Source organism: Nycticebus coucang, chromosome 8, assembly GCF_027406575.1.
Source record: "Nycticebus coucang isolate mNycCou1 chromosome 8, mNycCou1.pri, whole genome shotgun sequence".
Classification (NCBI taxonomy): domain Eukaryota; kingdom Metazoa; phylum Chordata; class Mammalia; order Primates; family Lorisidae; genus Nycticebus; species Nycticebus coucang.
This window is the reverse complement of record NC_069787.1, coordinates 36,100,463-36,114,345: the sequence shown is the minus strand read 5'-3', so window position 1 is coordinate 36,114,345 and position 13,883 is coordinate 36,100,463.

Here is a 13,883-nt window from a genome sequence, read left to right as displayed (position 1 = left end):
AGATGCTGAGAACAAAAGGAATATGACAGACTGCACCCAATTCTCCAGTGCATAACACTTATCTGTAAACTGATGCTTGACACACTTCCCAGCTCACTCTGAAATAGTATAGCATCCTATCATGATCTCCAATCTCTGCTAGCTATCTTGTGCCCTATATTTTAACATATTTGTAGTGTTATTTAATATTTATTATGTTAAATGGTTATGTTAATGGTTTCTTGCCATAATTACTTATGTGCAAGAACATTTTACTTTAATCTTATGATTTTTAATTAATAAGTATTTGATGCTCTACCAATTCATTATAATTTTATTTTATTTTGTATTTATTTATTTATTTATTTGAGACACAGCCTCAAGCTGTCGTCCTGGAGTACTGTGGCATCACAGCTCACAGCAACCTCCAACTCCTGGGTTCAAGTGATTCTCTGGCCTCCGCCTCCCAAGTAGCTGGGACTACAGATGCCCACCACAATGCCCAGCTATTTTTTGGTTGCAGCCGTCATTGTTATTTGGCTGGCCCGGGCTGGATTCGAACCCACCAGCTCAGGTGTATGTGGCGCCTTAGCTGCTTTAGCCAATTCATTATAATTTTAAAAGGAGTTCAATGGTCAAATGCTCCTTGAATTGTTGGCTGCAAATAAGCAGTATAAAGTTTAAGAAAGATGGTGATATATAGGTACATGAGACTTATATAGACATTCTTTTATTTTTATTATTAAATCATAGCTGTGTACATTGATATATTCATGGGGCATCATTCACTAGCTTCACAGACGGTTTACCAAGTTTCACATATACCCTTGTAAGATGCACCGCTGGTGTAATTCCACCAATCCCCTTCCCTCTACCAACTTCCTCCCCTTCCCCCTTCCCCCTCCCCCTATTCTTAGGTTGTAACCAGGTTATAGCTTTCATGTGAAAACCCTAAATTAGTTTCATAGTAGGGCTGAGTACATTGGGTACTTTTTCTTTCATTCTTGAGATACTTTACTAAGAAGAATATGTTCCAGCTCCATCCATGTAAACATGAAAGAGGTAAAGTCTCCATCTTTCTTTAAGGCTGCATAATATTCCATGTGTACGTATACCACAATTTATTTATCCATTCATGGATCGATGGGCACTTGGGCTTCTTCCATGACTTAGCAATTATGAATTGGGTTGCAATAAACATTCTGGTACAAATATCTTTGTTATGATGTGCTTTTTGGTCTTCTGGGTATATGCCCAGTAGAGGGATTACAGGATTGAATGGCAGATCTATTTTTAGATCTCTAAGTGTTCTCCATATCTCTTTCCAAAAGGAATGTATTAATTTGCATTCCCACCAGCAGTGCAAAAGTGTTCCCTTTTCTCCACATCCGCGCCAACATCTCTGGTCTTGGGATTTTGTGATATAGGCTAGTCTCACTGGAGTTAGATAGTATCTCAAAGTAGTTTTGATTTGCATTTCTCTGATGATTAAAGATGATGAGCATTTTTTCATATGTCTGAAGGCCGCACGCCTGTCTTCTTCAGAGAAGTTTCTCTTCAAAACCCTTGCACAGCCTGTGATGGGATCCCTTGTTCTATTCTTACTAATGCGTTTGAGTTCTCTGCGGATTCTGGTTATTAAACCTTTGTCAGAGACATAACCTGCAAATATCTTCTCCCATTCTGAGGGCTGTTTGCTTGCTTTACTTACTGTGTTCTTGGCTGTGCAGAAGCTTTTTAGTTTGATCAAGTCCCAATAGTGTATTTTTGAAGCTGCTTCAATTGCCCGGGGGGTCCTCCTCATAAAATACTCACCCAGACCAATTTCTTCAAGGGTTTTCCCTGCACTCTCCTCTAGTATTTTTATAGTGTCATGTCTTAAGTTTAAATCTTTGATCCAGTGAGAGTCTATCTTAGTTAATGGTGAAAGGTGTGGGTCCAGTTTCAGTCTTCTACAGGTTGCCAGCCAGTTCACCCAGCACCATTTGTTAAATAGGGAATCTTTTCCCCACTGAATGTTTTTAATTGGCTTGTCAAAGATTAAATAATGGTAAGTAGCTGGATTCATCTCTTGGTTCTCTATTCTGTTCCAGACACCTACTTCTCTGTCTTTGTGCCAATACCATGCTGTTTTGATCACCACCGATTTGCAGTATAGTCTGAGGTCTGGTAGCGTAATTCCTCCTGGTTTGTTTTTATTTCTGAGTAATGTCTTGGCTATTCAAGCTTTTTTCTGATTCCATATAAAATGAAGTATTGTTTTTTCAAGATCTTTAAAGTACAACAGTGGAGCTTTGATAGGGATTGCATTGAAATATATTGCTTTGGGTAGTATGGACATTTTAACAATGTTGATTCTTCCCGTCCGCTTGGTGATGGATTTTGTACCTTTTGTTTGTATCCTTGTGGTCGCCGCTCACCTCAGCGGGGTTGACGTGCGTTCTTCAACCTTCTCTCTTAGTGCAGCTCAAATCCACCAGGTTACTTGCTGAATTTCTGTCCTTTAACTCTCCTACTGGACGGGAGCCTCTGTGGAAAGCTGGCTTCAGGCAGCCATCTTGTCTCCTCCCCCAATAGAAGTAATTTTAGAGGGTTTTTATTGTTGGTTTTTCTTTTTTTGGAGATAAAGTCTTACTCTGTCACCTGGGCTAGAGTGCCATGACATCAGCCTAGGTCATAGCAACCTCAAACTCCTGGGTTCAAGTGATCCTCCTTCCTTAGCCTACCAACACCTGGCTAATTTCTTCTCTTTTTTTTAGACATTCTTATAATAACACATTATAGTGATATGCAAGCCTGACCACAGACTGGCTTCATCTGGGCAGCCTCTGCAAAAATACAGATTCTCAGACTCTAGATCAAATCTAATAAATGCCAGTCTCCTATGGAACAAATCCAGAAACTCAGGTTGTTCAGATGACTCTCCTGCAGTAATCCCCCAGACCTGGCTTATAACTCACAGGCATGTTCATTTTATTATAATTATAAAGTAAACTACACAAAATTAAACTAAATTAAGGCCTTTACAGATCTGAAGGATAAAGTAATAAAAACACAGCTTTTTGTGGAATATATGTAATAAATATTTGTTATTATTATAGTACGCTTAATACTTATTATTGAAAGATAGAGCCTGCGACATAGGCCTTTATTGAATTCTGTTTAAATTATGCCCAGACACTTGAAATGCACCCATCTCAGCAACTAAGAAGTTATTAGTTAGAGAATATCACTTTGGTTGCTTTTGTAAATTAGTGTAGCTGCTCTGAAAAGTGTCTTGGCCATATATACCAAGGACCAAAAAATGTTCATCTCTACACTAATAATTTTATAGCTAGGAAGGTCTACTGAGGACATAATGAGAGAACTGGATGAAGATTAATATTTAAATGTAGTGAATTCACTTATAATATCACAAAATAGGAAATAACCAAATCTGCAGCTATTAGAATTACATTTATGACTAATATTTAATTGCAAGGGAGAAAATGTGGCACAATCTGACACTGAGGCAAAAGCTATAACACTCAAGTGTGCCTACGGCTGCTGAATTGCTAGATATAATAGAGATGTCTAAAAAGGAAGCTGGACTTTATTTATGTCGAATAAGGGGACATAAACCAGAGAGAAAATGAAATCTGGGTACAGAAAACACAGTGGGAAATAAAGAAGGAAAGGAATTAGGGGACAGTTGGAACATTCAGAAAAATCTCCTATCCTACCATGTACATTCATCTGAAGGTCCATGCTACCTGCTCTCAGCTGTGGCTCCATCTTGAAATCATCTTAAAAAATTCTGATGCCCAAGCTCAAAATCAAACCCATGAAATCAGAATCTCTGTGAGTTAGTGTCTGGGTATTTATTTTTAAGCTTCCTAAATGATTCAATTGTGCAGCCGAGTTTGAGCACCTGATTGAGGACAGTTGGCATCAAGGGCTCACCCCTTGTGCAGTGCAAAGAAGTAATTAGGCCACTGCACTCGTTATTTCTTTTCTCACTCCATTCTTCTATCCTCTCAATAGAGCTTTGAAATAGTCCCCTGAGCCCTTCAGTGAAGAACTGCTTAAATTTACACCAAACTTTAGGTGTGGGAAAGAGAAGAATGGAGGTTTGCTGAGGCCCTCACTTGAGCAGCCTCTCCATCATGGGCGGGGGAGCTGGATAGTGTCCCAGGCTTATGTTCTTAACAGTCCCCTTCCCAGGAAACCAGAGACAGACCGAGGGGTTAAGCTGAGGTTTCAGCTTCAACCTGCCATTAACGGTTATAGCAGCATTGATCATTAGTTTGCAAGTTCTCTATTACATTAGTAGATTCACAAGGGCACAACATGTGTCCCAAGTGCACAAACAAGCTTAGAATTCGATATCTAAAACTACAGGGTATGTATCCACTTTGCACTCTGCTTTGATAGAAGAACTGGATCTTTGTCATAAAGAAAAATGGCCCTGGTGTTAGGACAAACAACATTGGAAGGATCCCTCAGGAGCAAATGAATAGAGGAATGAACAAATGAAACTAAATGCAATTTTAAAGTACAGATGTGTTGATCCCCTAAATGAGAATTTGCAAACTGGCACACTTAGGCCACATTCTGCCCCAAATCATATTTTGGTAAGCATGCACAATGTTTACAAACACTTGAATTTGAATCCATTTGAAGGAGGTGTGTGATCTCCACCTCATCCCATCACAGTTCTAACTACTACTCAGAGGCCATTTGAGGCCTTTGTGTCACATGCTTACCCTCAGCAGTCATTGAGTATCTCATTAATGCACACCAAACGCTCTACACCTTGGTATTTTAAATGGTTTCTCTACAAAGGTTCCAGTAACACTGACCAGGGCTGCAGAGATTCCAGCCAAAAGCCAACTTCCCTATCCTTTTTTTGAAGGACATTGGATGCAAGCTTGCTCTGAAAACAGTTTTCTGATTCTATGGAAATGAATCCAAACACATTATGAGACTCACCAGGAACAGGGCCTGTAGCTCCATCTGACACTACCTCATCTGAGTACCAGCTGCCCAATTCCTCTTCTGGCCACACAGAGGCTGTACAGCAAATCATAAACAATCGTGCAGCAGGAGTAAAACAAAGTGGGGGGGGGGTAAAGAGAGCCACCCAGTGTGCAGGTCCCCCAAAGGGGAGCCATCATCTCTCATGAGAGACTTAGTCCTTCTGAACAGAGGTCCACAGCAAAAAGCAAAATCAATCTTTCCTTGTTTAAGTAACACAGAACTTTGTAATTGTTAGTTTTATTTTCCATAGAAAGGAAATATAAATCTTCATTTTCTTGTTTATTGTTTGCTCGGTAAATAAAATTCAATATGGACATGTTTTACACAGGCAAATGATTGCAGAGCATTAATTCTTACCTAAAAGAGCTCAATAAGTATTAGCTGAGTGAAGGAATGAGCACTGTGTAGAAACTGCCCTCATTCTATCCTCTGTACTCAAGTAGCTATACTTGCGGGAAGCTTAACTGGGATGCTCTGTAGTTGCTACAAACAAAACGTGCAGGGTGTTTAGAGGACAAAGATTCCTTATTACCAGAGGAGGCTGAGGAAGTAGTATTGAGCTGCATCTGGAAGGATAAGGAGAGTCACAAAAGGATGATATGCAGTATGTAAATCAACAGGAATAGAAAAGTACAGAGTATTTTGAGATATAAAGAAAGACTGAAGGAAGTGGCTATCTCATTAAAGGGAATCCATTTAAAGTAAAAACCAAAATTCCATAGTACGTAAGGTAGGAAAATTTGGTTAGACATTTATCTCAACAATAAAACAAAAAATTTTTAAATTGAGTTTCAATTATGTTACAACTTGCCAATTATAATCACAGCCATATGCTAGGTCTTAAACAAACAATGACTCAAGGGCAGAATGTGTTTGTGTCACATTCTGCTTTTACAGACAGGCCATGAAGATGTTTGCTGTAGTCCTTCAGCCTTCTCTACTAGACTACCATAGACTAGGGGATTACAAAGAACAGAAATTTATTTCTCACAGTTCTATAAGCAGGAAAGTCCAAGGTCAAGGCCCTAGCATATTAGCTATATGGTAAGGGCTTGCTCCAGGGTTCCTAAGTGTAATCTTCTGACTGTGTCTTCCTATGGCAGAAGGGGTGAGGGAGCTCACTGAGGTCCCTTTTATAAGGGAACTAATCCCACTCATGAGGGCTCCACTTACAGGATGCAATCACTTCCCCAAAGTCCCATTTCCAAATACCATTATAATGGGATTTGGTTTTAACATATAAATTTTTGGAGGGGAACACAAATACTATTCCTTTTTATTAGCGGAGTTTGTGATGGATTTTCAGAGGAAGTGGTATTTGAGCTGCACCTGGAAGGATAAGGGGAGTTGCAACAGGAAGATGTGTAAATCAGCAGAAATAGGAAAAAGTACAGAATGTTTTGAGGTATAAACAAGCACCAAAGGAAATTGCTATCTCTTTAAAAGGAATCCACTTAAAAGTGGAGACTAAAATTTCATAGTAAGTAATGCAGGGAAATTTGGTTGGAAATTTATCCCCAAAATAAAATGAAAATAAAGTTAAATTATATTTTATAACTTGTTAATTATAATTGCTGCCACATGCTAAGTCTTAGAGAAACAATGAATTAAGGATAGTGTGTAAAATATTTTTGAAACAATATATGAGATGATCTTTTTCACTTTATATTTGACTTTAACAGATTGGCCATGAAGAGGTAATACTTGCAAAACTATTCTGAAAGCCTCATGAATTTTTTCTACATCATTTTTATCAGCTTTGGAAAATATCCCATCTTTTGCCATGTTGACAATTCCATTTGCAATCAGTTCGCATCAGATGGACCTTGTGTTGAGGGAAACTGATGGCTCTGACAAGCATGGAGAAACCAAGAGATTGACTTGCAGGGCAGATGTCAGATGTCAGAGCAGGACCTATGTTATAAATGTTCTCTCTATTGGTGAATATTTTTCCTATATATATAGACTTCCCTTCAAAACATCATCACTTTTGTTATTCTTATCAAAGAGATCTCATTATTATCAGAGGAGCTCTGATGTGTGAGCTATATATAAAATATATGTTGAGAAATTCTAGGAAATAAAAAAGTCAGGGTTGATTGAGGCCTTGAAAGAGGTCGGGTTTTCTTCATGTACTTAATGAAAAGTCATTGACAGTGTTTGAGGCTGGAAGTGAAGTAAACAAAGCTATTCTGCAGGAAAATCTGTCTGGCACGGCTGGGGCAGAGAGGTGGCAGTGGAGGCTACAGGTGTGCATACAGTCAGAAGGCTGTTGTAATCCATCAACACTCTTTTTTTTTTTTTTTTTTTTACAGGATGTTTGTCTGTGAGGAAAGGCAAAGTTTCCTCGTTTATCAATGCTTTCTGTCCTCCTTTGACTTCCATTGCAATTGATGATGATGTGCACGTTCATTTATCTTTATAGGATAAGAGATATTTTTCAGAGCCATTTGCATGTTTTAAGCAGCCCACACAGAGACTAATGTGATTGGCAATTTGGAACATATTGTCTCTATTCCGCTCCAGCATCATGCCTGAGGGAAGAAGGGTTAAGGAAGAAGGAAAACAGATCCTCCTCCTGCCTTTTCCCACATCTATGAAAACCTGAAATTAATTTTTCATCTTGTGATGTTTACTTTAGAAGTTAAAGTAAATGAAAAGGCCAGGCCTTTCTTTCAGGCTAAAGGCTCCATGAAATGCCTGAGATTAAGAAGATCTGAGGTTATTTTTTAAACCATCTTTCCAAAGCAATGTATTTAACACGACTATGTTATCTTTTTAGATCTGCAAATGAAGTGAAATAATTGGTGCACTTTTCCCACCATGTTACATGAAAATATATTTAACTATGGTATGTGGTACTTACATTTCAAAAATGTGAATATATGTATATTCTCCTTCCTTCTCCCTTCCACAGCTCCCTAAGCCCCAATACACACACATACATGTGAATACACATACACACACAAACATGTAAGCACACCTACACACAGATGCACACCCACAGACCCCCTAGATGATATATTCTAGTAGGAGGAGGATAAATGGAGACTTAGTAGAAGAAAATTAATGTTGTCCAAATAAAAATTTTAGAAGTTAGGCTCTTGTTCTCTCAGTTGAAGTTTCTGAAAATTTGTACTTAGTCACCCTTCAGCCAGTAATGGCTCTATATTTCCTAAACAAATGTTAACAGTGACAGGGAGGACAGGGTAATAGCCCCCTCAAAACACAAATGTTTCAAAGAGTGTTGTGAGTGAGTAGAAGAATCTCAAGTCTTTACGTTAATCTTTCACTATCTAAAGTTTCTGGGGATAGAGATTTTGTGATGATTCCTGCAACTTTTCCTTGACTTCTATCCAAGGCCTCACTACTATAATCAGTCCTGAACCCAAGAAAACCAATTGAATGTAAAGATGATTTCTTAATTTTATTTTTATTTAGTTGACCATAATAACTGTACATTTATGGAATGCAGAGTTATATTTCTATATACATGTATACACTATGTATTGATCGGGATAATTAACATATCTATCACCTCAGGCATTTACTATTCTTTGTGTTGGGAACATTTATAACCCTTTCTTCTAGTTATCTGAAAATACACCATAAATTATTGTTAATCATAGTCACCCCATAGTACTACAGAACACTAGAGCTTATTCCTCCTATCTAGCTATAATTTTGTGTCTGTTAACCAGCCTCTCTTTATTTTCCTCTCCCTTCTATCTTTCCCAGCCTCTAGTATAAACAGTTTTATTCTCTGCTTCTATACCATCAATGTTTTTAGCTCCCACCTATAAGTCACTACATGCAGCATTCATCTGTCTGTGCCTGAATTATTTCACTTAAAAGAATGTCCTCTAGGCTTATTTATATTGTCAAAAATGACAAGGTTTCAATCTTTTCTGTAGCTGAATAGTATTCCATTGTGCATATATACCATGTTTTCTTTAATCATACATCCATTGATGGACTCTTAGGTTGATTGCACATCTTAGTTATTGTGAATAGTGCTGCTTGTAAACACGGGGTACAGATGTCCTTTTGAATAGACATATTTCCTTTCCTTAGATATTCAATAGTGGTACACATATTGATAGATTGTATAATAGTTCAATTTTTAGCATTTTTAGTATTTACTATTTTCAATAATGGCTGTACTAATGACATTCCCACCATTACCTGTATTTCCTTTTATTTATTATTATTATTATTGGATAATCATTGAGGGCACAATGAGTCAGGTTATACTGCTTGTGTTGCTGGGTGAAGACCCTCTATTAATAGTGTCCTGCCCCCAAAAGATGTGTCACACATCGAGGCCCCACCCCCGCTTCCTCCTTCCCTGTCTCCCTTCCGCCATTCCCAATGTACTCAATGAGCTACTAAGTTGAGTACCTTGTATATTCTGATAGCAATCCCTTGTCCGATAAATTGTTTGAAAATATTTTCTCCCATTCTAGAGGTTGTCTCCTTACTCTGTGGATTGTTTCCCTTGCTATGCAGAGCTTTTTAGTTTACATAGTTCCATTTGTCTATTTTTATTTTAGTTGCCTATTCCTTTGAAGTCTTTACTCATCAAATCTTTGCTTAGGTCAATGTCCTGAAGCATTTTTCTCATTTCTTTCTAGTAGTTTTATAATTTTGAGTCTCACATTTATATTTAATACATTTTGAGTAGATTTTTGTATTTGGCCAGAGACAGGGGTCTAGTTTCATTCTTCTGTATATCTAGTTTTCCCAGACCATTTATTAAAGAGGCTATCCTTTCCCCATTTTGTGTTCTTAGCATCTTTGTTAAAAATCTGTTGGCTGGCTGACCGGGCTCTGTGGTTCATGCCTGTAATCCTAGCACTCTAGGAGGCTGAGATGAGTGGATTGCCCTGACCACACAGGTTGGAAACCAGCCTAAGCAAAAATGAGAACACATCTCTAAAAATAGCCGGGTGTTGTGGCAGGTGCCTGTAGTCCCAGCTACTCAGGAGGCTGAGGCAAGAGAATTGCTTGAGCCCAACAGTTGGAGGTTATTGTGAGCTATGACACCATGGCACTATACTGAGTGAGATTCTGTCTCAAAAAAAAAAAAAAAAAAAAAAATCTGTTGGCTGTAAATGTGTGAATTTATTTCCAAATTTTCCATTCTGTTTTATTGGTCCGTGTTTCTGTTTTTATACCAATACCACATTGTTTTGGTTAATATACCTCTGGAGTTCATTTTAAAGTTAGGTAGTATGATCCATTCAGCTTGGTTCTTTTTGTTTAGTATTGCTTTGGCCATCCAGGGTCCTTTGAAGTTCCATACAAATTTTTTAAAGGCTGTTAACCAGTTTGATGAAAGTATTTCAAATTGCATATAAAACCAGCACATTGTACCCCATAATTGCATTAATGTACACAGCTATGATTTAATAAAAATAAATAAACAAATAACTCAATATATAACTTCAAAAAAAATTTTTTTAGATTGTTTATTTAGTATTGCTTTGGCCATTCATGGTTCTTTGTAGTTCCCTAAATTTTTTTTAGGTTGTTTATTTAAAAATCTACTTTTTGATATAGGTCTTTATTGTTATAAACTTCCCTTTTACCACTGTTTTTACTACATCCATAGGTTTTTGTTATATTCTGTTTCTATATTCATTTTTAAATTTTCTTCTTAATTTCTTCACTGACCCAATGGTTATTTAGAAGCATATTGTTTAATGTCCAAGCACTCATAAAATTTTCCAATTTCCCCTTTTTATTGACTTCTAGTTTTATTCTATTGTGGTCAGAGAATGTACTTGATGTTATTTAAATTTTCCAAACATTTTTGAGACTCGTTTTATGAACTAACATGTGGCCCATCTCGTAGGATGTGCTATGTGCTGCTGAAAGAATGTGCATTCTGCGGCTGTTGGGTGAAATGTTCTGCAAATGTCTGTGCAGTATATTTTTTTGTTTTATTTTGTTTTTTTAATTTAATTTATTAAATCATAGCTGTATACATTTATGGGGACAATGTGATGATTTGATATACAATGTGGAATGCTTAAATCAAACTGATTAACATAACCAATACCTCACTTACTTATTTTTTGTGTAACACATTTATAGTGGAGGGAGGGCATTTGGTGGGATCTCACCTAATGTGTACAATGCAAGGGTATATTTGAAAACAACTAAGAGTATATTATAGTACAATTTAAATCCAGTGCTCCTCCCTCCCACTTTTTTATTTCAGAATATAAGTGGGTATGCATGTTTTGTTTACATACTTTTTTTTTGTATCAATTAAATCAAATTTCTAAGGTGCCCTTCTCCCAAATACTGTGCACTGTACCCAACTATGTTTGAATTTGCCCATCCCCCCTTCCTGCTACCCCCAGCCTAATTTTCATTGAGATTTAATTCCATATATGCACTTGTTTGTTGCTCAACTAGTTGCAACTTGGTATTGAGTACATGTGTTTGTCTCTCAATTTTTGTGATGTTTCATTTAGAAGAATGATTTTCAGTTCCATCCAGGTTGCTACAAAAGATACTAGAATACCTTTTGTATGGCTGAGGAGTACTCTGTAATATGCATATAACACATTTTATTAATTCATTCATGAATTGGCGGGCATTTGGGTTGTTTCTACATCTTTGTGATTGTGAATGGTGCTGCTATAAACATTTGAGTGCAGGTGTCCTTTTCATAAACTGACCTTTTTTTCTTTTGTTTATACCCAGCAATGAGATTGCTGGATCAAATGGTAGGTCTACTTTAATTTCTTTGAGATATCCCCATAACAGTTTTCCATTGAGGTTGTACTATTTTTTAATCTCACCAGCAGTGTATAAGAGTTCCTTTCTCTCACATCTATGCCAAAATATGTTGTTTGGGGACTTTTTAATGTAAACCATTCTCATTAGGGTTAGGTGTTATCTCATGTCTTTTTGATTTGCATTTCCCTAATGATTAGAGATGTTGAGCACTTTTTCATAAGTTTAGTGGTCATTAGTATATCTTCATATGAAATGTTTCTTTTCATGAATTTTGCCCCTTGTTTGATTGTTTCTTACTGATTTGCTTGAGTTCTTTGTAAATTCTGGTTATCGGTCTTTTTATCAGATGTGCAACATGCAAATATTGCCTCCCATTCTGTGTTGATTTGCTCTTTTGATTGTGTCATTGGCTGTGCAGAAACTTTTTGATTTGACCAGGTCCCATTTATTTATTTTTGTTGCTACTGTGATTGCTATTGAGGTCTTCTCCACGAATTCTTTGCCTAGACCAATATATGTAAGAGTTTTTCCAACATTTTCTTCTAGGATTCTTATAATTTCCTGCCTTACATTTAAATCTTTTATCCATTGTGAATTAATTTTTGTGAGTGATGAGAGGTACAGATCCTGTTTCAGTCGTCTACACTTTGCTATCCAGTTTTCCCAGCATCATTTATTGAACAAGGATACTTTTCCCCAGTGTTTGTTTTTTTCTGTTTTGTCAAAAATTGGATGAGAATATGGCTATAATTTCATCTCTGGTTTCTCTTTTCTGATACATAGGTCTATGCATAAGTCCAATGCTTCTTTGTTCATTTTCTAGATGATCTGCCTAGTTCTGAGAATGGGATTTAGAAGGGCTAAACTATTATTATATTGGGTGCAGAATGGCTAAATTATTATTATATTGGGATCTTTAGCTACAATAATATTTCCTTTATATATCTGGGTGCTTCGTCATTAGATGAACATATATTTACTACTGTTGTGTCCTTTGCTGAATGGATACCTTTATCATATATAATGACCTTCTTTGTCTCTTTTCATGTTTTTGATTTAAAGTCTATTATATCTGATATAAGTATATCTACTTATGGTTGCTTTGAGTTTTTACTTGCAAGGAATAGCTTTTTCCATCCCTTTGCTTTCGGTCTGTGTGTTTTTACAAATGAACTGAGATTCCTGTAGGCCTCATACAGTTGAGTCTTTTTAAAATCCATTTTGCCTGTCTATATCTTTTAATTGGGGAATTTAAATTATTTATATTCAAGATTGTTATTGATAGATGGGGACTCACTCCTGTCGTTTGAATTCTCTCTGCTGATTGCCTGGAAAAGGATCCACTTTCACAAGGACTCATTCAACTGTTGGCAGCCTTCAGTCCTTACAGGCTCTTGGCCAGAGATACCAGTTTCTTGCCATGTGAACCTTTCCACTGGGCTACTCTAAGATGTGGCAGATTGCATCCCCCAGTGCAAGGACTCTGAGAGACAATGAGAGAGGTAAGGAGGAAATAGAGAAGAGAAGAGGAGGGGAGGGCAGAAGGGGATTGAAGGGGACAGGGAAGATTTACACACACATAGAAGGAAACCAGAATCTTTTAGTAATCTAATCGTGGAAGTGACATCCCATACCTTTTGCCATATTCTGTTCATTAGATATGAGTCATTGACCCAACCCACACATAAGGGAAAGACATTACACAAAGGCATGGATAGAAGAAGGAATGACTAAGTACAGTTTTAGAGTCTGTCTATAAAAAAAGAATTTTTATAAGTCAAAATAAATTTTTTATTAGTAGCAATTTAAAAATTCAATATTGTATTTTGGGGTTCTTGATTTAATTGAATGATTCATCAAAAAATGATGAGAGTTAAAAGTAACGCTGTTATTAAAATGGGAAAAAAAAACCCAGAAGTGATAATAATACTGACCTTAAACCGAAAGATCCAGACTGACAAGTGAAACTTAAAATATGCAAATATATTTTTATTTCACCATATTCAATATCATAAGTTTTAATAATAGCAAAATAAAATCATTCATTTATCATTGTTAACTTGGATTTTGTCAATTATTTTGATTGCCTTTATTTGTAAACCTCATAGCAAAGTATGAGCAAAGGTTCTGCT